This window comes from Sinocyclocheilus rhinocerous, unplaced genomic scaffold (genome assembly GCF_001515625.1).
Source record: "Sinocyclocheilus rhinocerous isolate Xijiao unplaced genomic scaffold, SAMN03320098_v1.1 scaffold1782, whole genome shotgun sequence".
Classification (NCBI taxonomy): Eukaryota; Metazoa; Chordata; class Actinopteri; order Cypriniformes; family Cyprinidae; genus Sinocyclocheilus; species Sinocyclocheilus rhinocerous.
This window is the reverse complement of record NW_015666960.1, coordinates 114,910-132,510: the sequence shown is the minus strand read 5'-3', so window position 1 is coordinate 132,510 and position 17,601 is coordinate 114,910. Positions and strand designations below refer to the sequence as shown.

Here is a 17,601-nt window from a genome sequence, read left to right as displayed (position 1 = left end):
AAATCTTCCCTATGGTATATACACTTGTGCTTTTTTTAAGGCTGTGTGCTTATAGTTGTATTTTCCTGTTTAAGTGCGCTGATGATCAAGATGCTGTCTGCACACGGTCAATTACACTGAGGTTCCAGGATCTGGCCAATCAGACGGTCCGCCTCAAGCATGGGGGCGTGGTCTCTGTGGATGGAATGGATGTGCAGATGCCCCTAATTAATGGTCTGTCAGCATGAAATACACAGAATGCATACACAGGACATACAGAAATACATGGACAGTTGTAATGTAATAATACTGAAGTAAAAATCATAAAGCTGATCAAAATCATAAAGTTTGTGTGTAGGTGCATTAAGAATCCAGACTACTGTGTTTTCATCTGTGAGATTGCGTTATGGTGATGATCTATATCTGGATTGGGATGGCAGAGGACGTGTTTTGCTCAGGGTAAGTATCCTGCTGGAAAAACCAGGATATACCAACTTAACATGGTCAAGCTCAACCAGCTCTAACCAGGTTAAAGGACAAGTTTACCTAATAAATGAAAATTGTGCCATCATTAGTGTTGCTATTGTTATTAAAAACTGAAAATCTAGAAGAAAAAACTTAAATATGGTAATTAAAAAATGCTGAAATAGAATAAAACATAAATATTAGATGAAAAATGTAAAATTAGATGAAAATCAGAAAATTTGCTTTGCCAACTTGCTGAAATAAAAATTTCAAGTACAAAAATGACTAAAACTAAAATTGAAATAAAAATAAATTACAGCTAAATTTAAATATAAAAATGTGGTATATATCATTCTGTCTGTTTAAAATAAGTTTTTTTTTTTTTTTTACCTTATTTTTCACTACATATGTATTGTCATTCTGAAATTGAGATACATTTACTTGAGAATAGAAGATGTTATGTCTTGTTTTCTGAAAAATATATCCAAATTAAGTAAGTTTTTGCTTACAACAAGAAATAAATATCTGCAGTGTGGTAAGATTTTTTTTATCATTATTTTATTTTATATAAATTTACATTTCCCTAATTTAAATATATATATTTAAAAAATTTTAGTTACATTTATTTTTCTTGAACCATTGGCAGATTGGCAGATATACTCTAATTTAAATATATGTGACCCTGGACCACAAAACCAGTCATAAGGTTCAATTTTTTGAAATTTAGATTTTATACATAAATAAGCTTTCCATTGCTGTATGGTTTGTTAGGATAGGATAATATTTGGCTGAGATACAACTATTTGAAAATCTGGAATCTGAGGGTGCAAAAAAATCTAAATACGGAGAAAATCGCCTTTAAAGTTCTTAGCAATGCAAAAATTAAGTTTTGATATATTTACGGTAGGAAATTTACAAAATATGTTCACGGAACATGATCTTTATGTAATATCCCAATGATTTTTGGCATAAAAGAACAATCAATCAACATTTTGACCCATGCAATGTATTTTTGGTTGTTGCTACAAATATTCCCGTGCTACTTATGACTGGTTTTGTGGTCCAGGGTCACATATATTTTAATTTTTTGAATTACATTTATTTTTTTTACCCCATTGGAAGATATTTTTCTTGTTTTAAGTATAAAATTACCTAATTGTGATTTTTTTTTTAATGTAAATGTATGTTGATTTAAGAATGTTTAAATATTTGTACTGGAAAACAAGAGAAAAATACTTAGTAAGAAACACATTTTATGCAGTATAATAACACTGCAAAACAGCTGAATAAGCATACTAAAACCGCATAAAGGTTTACATAACAAAAGTCAATGGAAGGTCTCCATTAGGACAGAAGACCAAACGTGTTTGTGTGTGTGTGTTGAACCCGAATCTCACTGCAGATCAATGGACAGTACAGGGTAACACACACACACACACACACACACACACACACGGTCATGCACACACATCTGTCTAGATATCTAAATGTGCACATATCATAGACTTTCTTTTTCATTTTTAATGAAGTTATTTATGAATAATTTTAGCATATCCCCTAAGTGAGTTTTTGTCATATTTAGCTAGTTAATCCTAATAAAATTATTTTAAATTCAAATTATTTATTAATCAAATTTTATGAATAAAAAATATTTTTGATTCATTTTATTTTTAAGCATGTCCTCAAAGTGAATTCTTGTCAGATTTATTAAGAGGTAACACAAAATGTAAGTTTAAAAAGGGTTTATGAATCAAAATGTATAAAAAAAATTACTTATTAATCTTTGAACATCTCATTTGAACATTATTTATTAATCTTTGAACATCTCTCCAAAGTGAGTTTGTGACATTTATTAATAAAAATGATTTATGAATCAAACTGTATTCATAAAAATTACTTATGAATAAATTATTACCTTTGAGCTTGTCCTCAAAAGTGAGTTTTTGCCATGTTTAGCAAGTTAACTCCAAAAAGTAAAAATATTTTTATATTTAGAAATGAGAAATTTACTAATTATTTTTACCTGGGTTTTTGTCAGATTTTACTAGTTTAAAAAAAAAGTTGAAAATGATTTATGAATAAAAACGTAAGAATATTTGTTATATATTTAGGCAAGTCCCCAAAGTAATATGTCATATTTAGCCAAAAAGGTAACCCTAAAGTTCAAAAATAATTATTGAATAATGGTTAGAGTTCAAAAATCATTTATGAATCAAAATGTATGAATTAAATATGATTTATGAATCATTTATACCATTCATCATGTTCCCAAAGTGGAACAAACCCAAGTTGTTCCCATAGTACAATGAAATTTAAATAAAAAATGAGTTAATTCCTAAATGACAACACACACACATAAATTACACAACTTGATTATCTAAGGTGAGAAATTAAGAATAAGCTTAAAATATTTTGTGTGTGTGTGTTTTTAAGGGGAAAGTATGTGGCCTTTGTGGAAATTTCGATGGCAATCAGAATAATGATCTGTTGAGCAGCAGTAATCAGATGGAGGTGGACGCTGCAGACTTGGGAAACTCCTGGAAAGTTCGACCCAGCTGTGCTGACGCTGTTCCGGTGAGTTCATGGCCATCACAGCCTGAACTAGAGTGTATTCTTACAGCGACTCAGAATATAGAGGCATAAAATGACCTCATATTTTGACGTCTGTGTGCAGGTTGTGTCTCAGTGCAGCACAGACATGGTGAAGCTGGTGACGGTGGAGCAGTCCTGCCGTGTGCTCACCAGCACCATCTTCAGGGAGTGCAATAGTGTGGTTGGTAACATTTATACTCAACACAATAAATGTAAAAAAATATATAAACACATATATTTCGTCACAATTAGAATGACGAAAACATATTGCCATGTGGTCATTACTCCTATTGCTTGCGCTTTTTTATTGATTTCTCTGACTGTGTCAGGTGGACCCGGAGCCGTACTGGGACATCTGTACTCATGACACATGCTCGTGTCCGTCTGTGGGTGATTGTGCATGTTTCTGTAACACTATTGCTGCCTACGCTCACAAGTGTGCTCAGAAGGGACTGGTGGTGAACTGGAGGTCCAACGACTTGTGCCGCAAAGTTTAACCACTTATTTACTCACCCACAATGTTGTTTCAAACCCATCTGACTGAGTTTCTTCTGCAGAACACAAAAGAAGATATTAGGTAAAATGTTCATATTCTTTTATACAATAAAAGTGAATGGTTATAGAAGCTGTCAAGCACCAAAAAGACAAAAAAGAAAAAAGTTCCATAAAAGCAGTTCGAATCAATTGTTCACAGTGTTCCAAGTCTTTTGAAAGTGTTAAATAGTTTTGTTCTAAAAAAATATATAATTTTTATTAATAATTAAGTAAAGGTCAGTATTTACTCCCTGGCATAGATTTTCATCAGCAAATATAAATAAAAATACATACATAAAACTCTCATGGACTAAACCCATAGCAGTATAGTCCTATAATACAATAAATTAAATGTATCAAATGTTTAGTCTTAAAAAATATTTTTTAAAATGTAGTAATCATTTTAGCATTTTTACAGAGTGAGTTTTAGTGAGATTTACCACGAGTTTTAAAGTAAATTTTTGCAAGTTTTTTTTTAAATTATATAATAAATAAAAAGAAAACAGATAGATAGAATAGAAAAAGAATAGAGCAATCTACTGTTAGAGGCCTTTTTTTACACTACATATATATACGCACACATATATAACTTATAAGTTCTTTGTATATATATATATATAATTTTTTAATAAATAATTTAAATACATAAAAATGCACTAAACCTATAACTGTAAACTGTATAGGCCTAAATGCAATGTAAATGATCAAATGTTGGTAAATTTCTGAGCCTGGTGAGAACCAGTTCTTATTGTTGGGTAAACTAACCCTTTAATCACATTGTAACTGACTGTTTACTTGCAGCCCTGAGCTGTGAGGAGTTGAATAATGACGCAGGGGTGGAGTGTGAGTGGAAATATAACGCCTGTGGAAGCGCTTGCCCTCCCACCTGCCAGCACCCTGAGCCTCTGAGCTGTCCCGTCACATGTGAGTATTTACTCCCTGGCATAGATTTTCATCAGCAAATATAAATAAAAATACATACATAAAACTCTCATGGACTAAACCCATAGCAGGTCCGTCCTATAATACAATAAATTAAATGTATCAAATGTTTAGTCTTAAAAAATATTTTTTAAAATGTAGTAATCATTTTAGCATTTTTACAGAGTGAGTTTTAGTGAGATTTACCACGAGTTTTAAAGTAAATTTTTTTTATTAATAAACAATTATGAATAATTTTTATCTTTGAGCATGTCCTTAAAAATGAGTTTTTGTCAGATTTAGATAAAAAAAAATTACCTTCAAGTTAAAATGATTTCAGAATCCAAATTTATGTGTAAAATATGATTTGGAAATGATTGTAATTATAGTTATTTTGTATGTATATATATAATATATATATATATATTTACATTTAGTCATTTAGCAGACACTTTTGCGCTTGCCCTCCCACCTGCCAGCACCCTGAGCCTCTGAGCTGTCCCGTCACATGTGTGGAGGGATGCCATGCTGTCTGCCCACCAGGTAGCGCCAATTCACACATACTCGCAAGTAAATTGACTTCTTAGACTCCCAGTTCACTTTCATTCACACGTTCTGTCTGCTTCGATCCCTCAGGGCAAGTTTTAGATGAGGTGCTGAGGAAGTGTGTGCAACCGTCACAGTGTCAGGTGTCTGTGCATGACGGAGAGAGAATCTCCCATGGAAAACAGTTCATCCTTAACCATGACGATCCTCATCTCTGCCAGATATGGTACACCACGTTCTGTTTATAATCTCCATCACTCATTATTGTATGCAGTGTGTGGGAGAATCTCACAAAGAAATTTTTTTATCTCAAATTCACATAAAAGCAATGACAGTTTTTCTTGTTGTTAGGACCATTACATTTTTTTTTTTGCATTTTTACATTATTTTCATGATTTCATCACAAATTCTCATTACTGTAAAGCAAAAATATCATTCAATATCATTCTCTGGAATGATAAATCATGAATCATGATGTTTACATATTTATAAGTAAATGTAATTTTAAAAGTAAATTACATTGTTACATTACATTATTTAATATTTTGTTTAATATTTGTTATCTTATATTTTATAGTTTTCATTTTAATTTCAGTTTTAGCTTTAGTAATTTTATTATGTGTTTTTGTGATTTGTATTTGTTTTTATTTTTAAATTATTATTTAGCTTTATTTTTTATTTAATAATTAAATTTGATTTAATTTCAGTTTTGGTTTTAGCCATTTTGGTACTTCAATTAAAGCTTATTTTATTTCAGTTAGTTGCCAAGGCAACATTTCTTTCAAGTGTTATTCTAATATTTTTATTTTATAAAAATATATATAATAAATGTATTCATTTTTTATTATATCTTATTTTAATTAATAACAAATGTTTTTCAATAGTTTGCTTTGATTGACAGGTGATCTGACCAGTCAAATCAGCCATCTTGCCTGACAAACAAAGCAGACAGAAGAGTAGAATTGTGTAGAATTTACATCTTTCCGTGGTTGAAATAAAATACGTTCTGATGTTCATTCATGTTCATTTGATGCTTTAAGTAAATATGAAAAGACGATCGGTTAACGTGCCGCTTGAACTGAGGAGCTACAGTGATCTGTCACGACCAACACCTTAAAGAGCCACAAAAGAGTATTTATTGTATGAATTTCTTAAAAAATGACAAAACCTGCCCGTGTGGTGGAACGCTTCCGCATGGGTTCGGCCCATACTCGCGCCACGGTCCTGCTCTTCCACTCCGGCGTGAAAAGTTACGACATGCAGGTGCAGAAGTGGATCTTCAGGAAGATGGTGCGCGAGCTGCGTTACAGCGGAGGCGATGTTGCGTTCATGGACGAGGCTATTGAATATCTAGCAGTCTACATTTACGATAAAAACAAGCGCAAGCACGCGGGCCGCGTTGCTATCTTGCTGACGGCGAGCGCGAATCCTCGGCCCATGCGTAGTACTCAGCGTCTGCTGCGTAAGAAAGACATCACCATCCTCACGGTGGCGCTAGGGCCTGACGTCAACATGGCACAGGTTAATGAGATCACAAAAGCCACGCCCAGCAGTCGCTCATACGTGGTGAGTAGCGTGACGGAGCTGGACGATGAAGCTCTGGCCATCACGGACTACCTCTGCACTTTGGGATTGGATCCTGAACCCCCAAAGAAACCCTCTACTACAAAATCCAGCACCACTTCGGTCACTCCAACCACCACCTCAAAACTCACCGCCGCCACGATTCCTCCAACCCCTGCCATTGTGACCGCATTTCCCAGGATTCCCAGCTCTGGAATGACACTTCCTCCACCTACTGTTACAACATACGAGGTCGTCTTCCTGTTGGAAAGCTCAGATGCAGTGGGCGAAGAGGGCTTCAATAAAACACGCGACGCTTTGGTCGACGTCATTGCTACGCTTGATCAAAAAGAGGTGGAGAATCTACTGATCACGGTGGTGCAGTACTCCTTCACGGTGACTGTGGTAATCAGCCGCATGGAGCTGAAGCACAGGGAGCAGGTGTTGCAGAGAATGCGACAGTTATGTTGGACCAAAGGTTCGGAGGTCAACACAGGCCATGCTATTCGTTCCATATACGAGACGGTTACTACAGACATGCCCAGTAATACGCCAGACCAGATGGTGTTTCTCATCACACAGAGCCCTCCGACGGACGTCATTCAGAGGCCTCCGAGCTCCGCTCATAAGAAAGTGTATTCTATTGGGATCGGCCAACAGATTCGATAAGAGGATCTGGCACAGTTGAGCTTCCCGGATGAACCGATTATGTTGGACAATCCCTCGGATCTTAGGATACTGCGGCCCATGCTGATCAATATCAGTAAAACCATCAGAAGACCTGTGTTGCCCACACTGCCACCGAGAGCCACGCTGCCCCCTTCAGGTCAGATACAACAGCGCGACACTCTTTTCGTATACTGTCACATTCTAGGACTTTACTCAAAGTATTTAGAACTTGGAATAATAACAAAAATTTGTTTTTTATATTATATATAAAAATGCATATGGAGTTTAAAAAATGTAATTAATAATTTTTTTTTTTTTTTTTACTCACTTTTAAAATTAGGCTACTGCATATATCCAGGTTTTCCAAGACTGGGGGAACCCTGGTTCTTCAAAGAAAAAAAAATAGTTATAAAATCAAATATATAATATAATATAATATAATATGGTCCTTGGTCCAGAATATATATAAAATGATATATTATATTTAATATATAAAATAATATAATCTTGATTTTTACTTGATTTAGCTATTTTTAATGATGTTTTTTGTCTTATTTTAATTAATTTTAAGTCATCATATATGCTTTCTTTTAAATTGCATTTATTTTCGTCACTGCCTATTTCACTGCATGCTCTCTTTATCTCAGTTCTCAGATTTGTTATTGACAGTGAGTGTGACTTCTGTAATTTCAAAGAATGAAAGCTAAAGGAACGGTGAGGCAGCAGAGAGAGTGACTGCTGTGGAACAATTAAATGGAATGATGTAATTCTCTCAATTAGTGTGTAAATTGGCTGGCAAATGATGCAGAAACATACTGCTGTACACAAAATGATCAAAAATGGATTTGGATCGGTCAGTGGCAGTGGAGCAGTGCTGCTGCTAGCCTGGACGTACTGCTCCTAAATGACATATACACTAGTCTATTAACACCTCACTCTAATTTAAATGTCAAAATGACTAATTTCAGATGACATATCAAATTATCTTATACATTTTTGGTACTACAGGAATTCTTTTTAATATAGTAGTGAACACATGACAAATTGTGCTAGCTTGACTATCCGACTGTAACTGTCAGGAACCCATGAAGAACACCTTAGCAACCATCTACCAACTTCCTAGTAGCTATGCAAAACTCCCTGTCAAGCTACCTTTCAAATACTTAGAAAATCTCACCCAGAACACCCTAGCAACCACTTAGAACACCTATGCAACCATTTATCAATTTCCTAGTAACCCATGCAAAGCTCAAGCCGATATTTGAATTTAGTCATTTCTAGCTGTTGGATGCAAAGATGCATGGATGCTTAAGGAGTGAATACATATGCTTTCTTTTTTGTTCTTCTATCTCTGTGTGTGTGTGTGTGTGTGTGATTGATCAGTGCCGTGTTCAAAGCCCATGGACGTGCTGTTCCTGCTGAAAGCCTCTTCTGATAACCAGTTTGAAGACTTGAAAATATTTGTGAGAACCTTCATAAAGAGCACAAATATCGGTAAGTCTCGAAAAGACTGATTTTTTATTTTGTGTATACATTTAAATGTTTACTTCTAGAGTTGTACTCATCTGTGTTGCAGGTCGCAATGACACACAGGTGGCAGTGACAGTGTATGGGGTGAAATCAGCAGTTGCAGTCACATGGAGAGATGAACAGACAGAAGACAACCTTCTCAAGCTTTTAGAAACCTTACAAAGCAAGACAGACAACACACCAAGACTGGGTAAATATGCCGCGAAGACACAGCAGGTACAGTACAGCCTGACAGTTAAAATATACGCCACGCTACGTTCCTTTCTCTGTCTCTGCAGGAGCTGCTCTGCGATTGGCTGTGCAGACAGTCGTTTCCTCCACCAGCGGGGGACGGATGGGCATCCCTAAAGCTGTGGTTATGGTTGTGACTGACAGGTCAATAGACTCGGTGCAAGAGGCAGCAAACGAGGCTCTGACCGCTGGTGGGTGAAATTGTTTTACAGCTTTATCAATGCACTCTTTTAAGTGGTCTGGTCTTTAAAGTGATGTTCAGGGTTCAATAGAAATGTAACTTTATTAAAATCATATATGGTACATTGTTGATTTCCACTCTAATTTAAACTCCCTCAGACTGTAAAAACAAGCCTGTTTACAATAATGCATAAAGTCTATGGGGCAAGATATTCCAGATTTAAAAGCAAAACTGTGCAGCTTGTATTTTGTTGAAATAATTTTACTGTATATATGAAATATTATTTATTTTTAAGTTGTAAAGTACGTGGACGTGGAAGTCAAAATTATTTAATTTCTAGGTTAAACCGACAGGATGCAATTATGACTTACTAACCCAAGAGCCACCTAGCAAGTAAAAAAAAAATGCTAATAAAATAATAAATCCCAACATAAATCTATGGTGCAAGTAATTTCATATTTAAAAGCAGAACTGTTCAGCTTATTTAGTTTTAAACAAGCTTGTTTGGTTTTATTTCTTTTCTATGTACAAATAATTATTTTAGAGATGTGTCTAAAACAGAGAGATGAGTTGAAATTATTTTCTGCTGTAATCAACAGCATGTCACTACAAAAGTGTTTTAGTGTCATGTTGATATAAAAAAATACAATCTAAATCTATTTTGAGAATAAAATCATGGCGTTTTGAAAAAAATAATAGGCTTTTCATGAGAATAAAAATTGCAAAGTTTAAAAGAATAAAGTTGTAGCATTATGAGATGAAGTCATAGCATTATTAGATTACAGTCATGAGAATAATTCATAAGGAACGTAACATCAAAGTGAAGTGCAGTCACCCACCGGTTGCTACTTCAGATTGCACAAAAGAGGCAGTTTCCTGAAGTCTTGTTCCTTCTCATGAATAAATTCAATTTCCTAGATAACCGCTCCACTGTCCTCATACTAATGACAGTTGGTGTTGATACAGAACAGCATGTCACTACAAAAGTGTTTTAGTGTCATGTTGATATAAAAAAATACAATCTAAATCTATTTTGAGAATAAAATCATGGCGTTTTGAAAAAAATAATAGGCTTTTCATGAGAATAAAAATTGCAAAGTTTAAAAGAATAAAGTTGTAGCATTATGAGATGAAGTCATAGCATTATTAGATTACAGTCATGAGAATAATTCATAAGGAACGTAACATCAAAGTGAAGTGCAGTCAGCCACCGGTTGCTACTTCAGATTGCACAAAAGAGGCAATTTCCTGAAGTCTTGTTCCTTCTCATGAATAAATTCAATTTCATAGATAACCGCTCCACTGTCCTCATACTAATGACAGTTGATGTTGATACAGCAATAGACCAAGGATTTCTTTGTTAGTAAATCCTACACTACGATATAACTACATGCACCACATCCATTTCTTGCATTTATAAAGCTGCTGACTCTAGTCTGTGCTCTACTCCTATTGCAGCCTTTTTCCAGTAATATTTTTTTTTTAAAATATCTACTTTATTTACACAATTTTATGCATTTAAACTCCTACTTTTATGATTTTATTCTCATAACATTATGACTTACAAGCAACACATGTTTGTTGTATACAGGTGTGTCAGTGTTTCCTATTGTACTGTGTAACCAATATGACCTGACTGAACTGAGCGCGCTCACGGGACGACACACTCAGGACAACATCCGGCTCAGCAGCACAGAGTACCTGCTAGCCATGGCTGCCCTCGACCAGTCGTTCACCGACAAACTCTGCAGGGGTGAGACTCACATATACACACTCTCACACACACGTAACACAATACTGTAGCAGTTGGATTACAATGATGATGATGTCCCTCAGCGGGTCCTCCTGCAGTGTGTGTGGATGATGAAGGGAATGAATGGAAGGTGAGCTGTGTTTTTTAGTAGGATGCAAAATTCCCATCATTCCATCAACTCCCACGAAAGACCTCTACTTTACAAACATCAGCTGCTGATTTTCTACCATTTAATCACTTGATCTGATGCAGACTTTCAGAGAAACAATCCATCTTTCACTGGAATCTCGGGATCCATAATCTCTTTCACTGGATCAGGCATTCTGGACCAGTAACTTCATCTGTCAAAAAACCTTTAAAGGGGTCCTATTATGCTTTTTTTCACTTTTTCAACTTTAGTTAGTCTGTAATGTTGCTGTTTGAGCATAAAAAAGATCTGCAAAGTTACACAGCTCAAAGTTCAGTTCAAAAGGAGATATTTTATTTAACAGAAATCACTTTTCAAAAACTACAATGAATGACTCGTTTGGACTACAACGCATATTTTCTGGGATTTGTGATATCACAAATATCGACGAATGGGACGAGACCTGGTTGAGCTGCACTAGAGAAGGCAACGAGTGTTAACACTATGTCGGAGACACGCTAGCTTTCCCAAGGCAGAAGAACTTAGAGTGGTTACAATCATCCGGGTTTAAATCACGCTCAAATTGATTTGATTTTGACGCAATATTTACACTGAAGCTCGCAGCAGGCGGCTATGGTAAGGGGCATGACATTTCCCGACCAGGCGCCGAGTGGTGCCAATCACAACACACACTGGCCTTGCTAACCAATCACAGCACATTTCGTATTTCAGAAGGCGGGCCTTCATTTGATACAGGAACTGTTTGAGCCGTTCATGCCAGACTGGGGAGAGAGGTGTTGTAATAAATAATGTGTTTTTCGAACAACCTAGTATGAGAGCCTGTTCTAGTACACCCCCAAAACAAAATCAAGACTTTGTAAAAGAGCATAATAGGACCCCTTTAAGCAACAGCTGCTCACTAACAACTCATTTAATATATAGCTAGTAACATATTCTGTGCATGTAGCAAACATGAATGCTTGGCCAATACATTGCATGCATACTTCACATGCACTTTTGGGTGATGATGGCAGTAGCTAACCTCTGAACTCAAGGGGGCGATAGAGTTACATTTAAATGTTTATGCCAATTTGTTGTTAGGCAGTTAGCTATAAATGTCAACATTTGAACCAGCTTGCTTTTAAAGAGTCTCTTCAGTCTGTTGGCAGCAGATGTCCTTAAAGAGAAAAATGACCACTGAAAACAGCTCATGCTAATGCGCCCTTTAGCGCAACATTTCAGAAAACAACAAATGCATACAGTAGCTTACATAGACAGAAGTGTTTGCGTTCACTTACTTGCATAGAGTATCTTTTAGCCTACTTAGGGCTGTTTGGGCCATTTTCTGAAATTATAAAATTTAAAATTATAATGTTATAAAGCTCTGGGTTATAAAGTTCCAGGTTTGTAGAGCTGCACAATTTGGCCAAAAATGTTGTGATATCAATATGACTGTAATAATAATAATTGTATTGTACTGTAAAATAATTATTTTTATTATAATGATGATGATTATTATTATTATAGATATTAAACAAAATAAAAAAAAATCCTTTCATAATGTTTCATTGTAAAATAAAAAATTAGCATTTAAGAAAAATAAAAGATATAATAATTATTATTTTATTTTATAGTAAAACTAATATTACAATACTAGTATTTATGGATGTCTGTATTTCTTCCTTTTCAAATGTTAAACCATCAAGCTTTTATTTGGGTGAAAAACCACAGTGTCAGTTTATAAGGACTTTTCTTCACGAGTTTGAGAAGATAGTTGTCGCGTGTTGTGTTTTCAAATGCATGTTACAAATGACTCAACGATAGAGCGGATGCAGGGATGGAGTTCGAGATGGTTTTACTTTAAACCGAGCCACTCTGAGCCACTGAAAACACTGGATCATGAGTTGTTCACGTATAAAAGAACACAGTGCTGCACTTCACTCTGAAACACACAGCACATATACTATATGTAAATAAATTGCAGCCTTTCTGATTTGATATTTGCACTTAGCTATTGTGATTTCGGTTTTATTTCGATTAATCGTGTAGTATCTACCGCAGACTAGCAAAGGCTCCTGATGTTCTGGTTTGTACATCAAAGTATCTATTCTGATTATTTCTTTCCATCAGCCTGGGGAGACATGGTTGTTGCCAGATGGCTGTCACTCAGTGCTGTGCAACCCATCAGGAACGGTAACGGTGCAGAGCCACCGCATCAACTGTGAGAAGATGGAGCCTCCCGTCTGCAAAAACAACCTCCCAGCCCTCCGCTACAATCACACCTGCGGCTGTACCTGGACCTGCCCCTGTACGAACACACATCCCGCACTATACAACAACCAATCCTGTTATGAATCTCACATTAGACACCAGTATATCACACAATACAATGCACCACACCTTTCCTGTGTTAAGTAATAACACCTGCGGGTTTCAACAGTTGTTTTCTTGACTCATTATGTGATTGGATTGCCAAAAATAGTAATTTTTACTTATCTTGGCGTAAAAATGCAAAATAACTAGTTGAAACTGAATTAAACATGCACTGAAGCCAAGTGACAACAATTTAGAGTATTACTGTTTAAATTTTGAAAATTGCATGAAAATGCATGAACTTCTAGCTTTAATATGCATACTTTCATTCCTACAGGTAGTTGCATGGGCAGCTCCACCAGTCACGTTGTGTCATTTTCGGGTGCGGCTCTGAAGTTGAGAGCCGCTTGCTCCTATTTGCTGCTTCGCTCAGGAGGGGCGGAGCTAGTGTTGCATACAGCTGCCTGTCAAAGCTCGCCCAATCAGATCTGCATGAAGAGTCTGGAGCTGAGGGAGGGCAGGATGAGTGTGGTGCTACGGGATGACATGAAGGTTGATACACTGCAAAAGCATGCAAAGTGCATGCAAAGTTCACTAAGTTAGCAGAGAGGGTCAACATGTTGTCTGTATTGCAGGTGACTGGGCGGTGTGATTACCGCTGTCCCATTCAGGAGTGAGGCAGTGACTGTGACAAAAATTGGTGCAATACTGCACCAGCTGAGATCAGAGCAGCATGGATTCACACTCACCTTCACTCTCCACAGCAATGAGTTCATGGTCAATATGGACATCGCCATGAAACCCAACACCACTGGCTTATGTGGTAAATACACTTCCTTTAAGCTTACGACAATTTTTTTTTGTTTGATTGCTTAGGAGAGTATTAGTCTGCCTGTATCATGTGTGCTATTCAAAATTAATTATTCTAAATTTCATTTAAATTTCTAAAAAATATTTACGATTGCATGCAAAATGATCAAATTCAAATTTGAAGAATTATGAAATAGGTATGAAATGAAATTTATATATATATATATATAGAGAGAGAGAGAGAGAGAGAGAGAGAGAGAGAGAAATTATCATATAAATGAAATTTTCATATTCATATATATATGATTTTTTTTTTTTTACAATTGTTAATACAAATTTGTCTATTTATTTGTAATCATATGGGGTATTTCCATTAAATGATATTAACATTAAGTGATATAGGCCTAATAATAATCTATGTAATGCCACCTATAGAAATTTGTATTTATTTCAATAGTTAAAATGTATGTATGTTTCTTTAGAATTATAGAATTATATTTGAATTAAAAAATTGAATGTGTGTGTATGTATGTATGTATTCATATGTATATACACACACACACACACACATAAGAAGTTTAATTCAATCGTTAAATATTTATTTCTTAATAGTTCTAGAATATTTGAATTTAATAATTGAATATATATATAATACTGTATTATATATACTGTGTTAAAAATATATATACACGCACAGTAGATATTTATATTTATTTTAATATTTAAATGTGTGTTTCTTCGAATGTTTAATTTTAATTAATTAATTAATAAATAATTTATTTAAAAACTAATAAAACGTGACTATGCCGAATTTCTTTGAACTGCAGATCCTCTTTTTCTGTTTTTCATTCTAATTTAAAGTCCAATTCAACATCCTGTGGGGTGTGGCATTCCATGAAACGCCTGAATCAAAATGGAGCCATTTTTTACACTTTCCTAACCTCCCATACAATTTTTCCCAACCACCCATAGCGTATGTGTGTGATGTCCATAACTTGCCCATCTCTGTCTCAGGTTCCTACTCTGATGATCAGACAGGTCTGGTGTTATCTGACGGCCGTGTGACCACAGACCCTGACGTGTATCTGAAGGGATGGGCTCTGGGCGAGTGTGTCCGGCATCAGGAGGTTCAGTCGTGTGCCACGGGGGTGACGGAGGGCTGCGATGTGTTGAGTTCTGAGGTGTTCAGCCGCTGTCACGCGCTGGTCCCCCCGCAGGACTATGTGCAGATCTGCCGGACTGTGGCCTGCCAGCCTAATGCCGTGTGTGACCTTGTTACCGCGTACAGCAGCGTGTGCCGTCAGCAGGGAGTGTGTGTGGACTGGAGGACGCCCACCCTCTGCCGTGAGTCTTCTGTGATTAATGAGTCATGAAGTGAAGCCGCGAGGACCCTGCGTGTCTCAGTTCAGTGATATCGTGGTACTTTGATCAGCGTGCCTGAGAAAGAACAAACAGGAGTTACTACAGATCTGTGTGCTGTAATGAAAGTCTCAAGCTTGAAAGAAAGTTAAAGTGGAAGCATACATCATACAGCATACAGTGGCTGGTATTATGGAATAGTTGCCCCAAAATGAAAATGATGGCATTATTTAATCACCCTCATGTCGCTCAAAGCCTTGCTGTTACAACCACAAAAAGAGACATATTTGCTATCTTGCCATCCAACAGCAGTTCATAGTGACCAAACTCCAAAAAGGACAATAAAATACTGTACAAGTACTACAAAAGAAGTCTTCTGAAGATATACCATAGATTTTTGTGATAAAAAAGACTTTTAAAGATATTTATAGTCATTAATCACTGATAATCTTCATCTCTGTTAAATCAGTATTATTTCTATACTACTATATAGTTTTTATTAATAATTTGAATTAGCTTTTATTTTCATTTATATTGATTTTTTTATGTAATTTAAAAAGTTTTGTGATTGTCCATTTTTTAAATATTATTTTTAATATTTTGCGTACATTTATTTTTATTTCTGTTTTAGTTTTAGTAATTTTAGTACTTCATCTTAGTTAAAAAAAATTTATGGTTTCGTTTTAGTTAACAATAACACTGCTCTTTAGATTAAAAATAAAAAAATTTGAATTTGAAAATTATATATATATATATATTTAAATTAAAATAAAAAACTAATAAAGAATTAAATATTTTAAGATAAAATAATCCTTTAAAATAAAAAATAAATTTTGTGTTTCGTGGAGAAAAAAACTGCATATTTGAAACAACATGAAGGTGAGTATTTAGTGATCAGAATTTGAGATAATCTAAATGTATCCCCTTATGGTGTTCAGTTCATCAGTGTACATTATTAAAGGTCTCATGAAAATGTAAGAACTTTCTCCACCTCCATTTCTCCAATTTTCCTTTCTGCGATTGTAACCAGTTACACAAGTCACATGACATGATATCCAAACATTTATTCTGGACAAAATCAAGTCTCTCCCCACATTATTTCTTACAGTATATTCTCGTTTTTAACTGGAAAATGTTGCATTAACAGACTTAAATATGTTGTGAATGGCATTTTATGTCATTAATAATTCTGTGTTCTACTTGAATACAAAATACTTTAATTTCCCCTTGTATTTTCTGTGTGTAGCCATGTCATGCTCAGACTCAATGGAATACGCTGCGTGTCGAACCGGATGTTTGGAGCAGTGCGGACGGAGCCAGTTCAGTCCTGGTGACATGATGGGTGATGGTTTAATGAAGGACAATGGATCAGTGTGCTTGAACACTCCCACAGAAGGCTGTTTCTGCCCTGAAGGGTCAGTGTTAATGGGAGATAAGTGTGCAAGCAAAGAGACCTGCAGCCAGTGTGTGGACCACCATGGGAAAACCCACAAAGTGTATTGATTTTACCGTTTATTAAACATCACGCCTTTATGATATTGCTATTGCCACCACTTTATAAAACCAATAAGCCTCTGCCAGTCTCATGATCCTGGTGTGTGTGTGTTTCAGTTTATGGAAAGCTGGAATCCTCAGGAAAACCCCTGTCTTCTGTGTGTGTGTGTCTGGATCAGCAGCGCATTAACTGCACAGCGTTGCCCTGCACCAATGCTAAAGGTAAAGACACAATGTGTGTACATTCTCTCTCACTATCACTCTCGTGCACCACACGATTAACAGCCCCATTTCTTGAAGTGGTTTCTCAGTGTGTGTTGTCATGGCAACTGTTGCTGTGCTACAGCCCCAGAGTGTGGACAATGTGAGGTTCTTCGGGAGAAGACGGGATCTAAGTGCTGCCCTGAATATGAGTGTGGTGAGCTGAGAACACACATCTAACACAGAGAATACAAATATAATGTGCATTTATACATTTAACGTATCCATAATGTACATTCTACTCATTCTACTCACATATTATATATATATATA

At 35.7% G+C, this 17,601-nt stretch overlaps 1 pseudogene; it reads left to right on the top strand.

Moving 5' to 3' along the window:
* LOC107733262 (von Willebrand factor-like) overlaps positions 1 to 17,601 on the top strand; it is a 32,833-nt pseudogene that overhangs the window by 6,759 nt on the left and 8,473 nt on the right.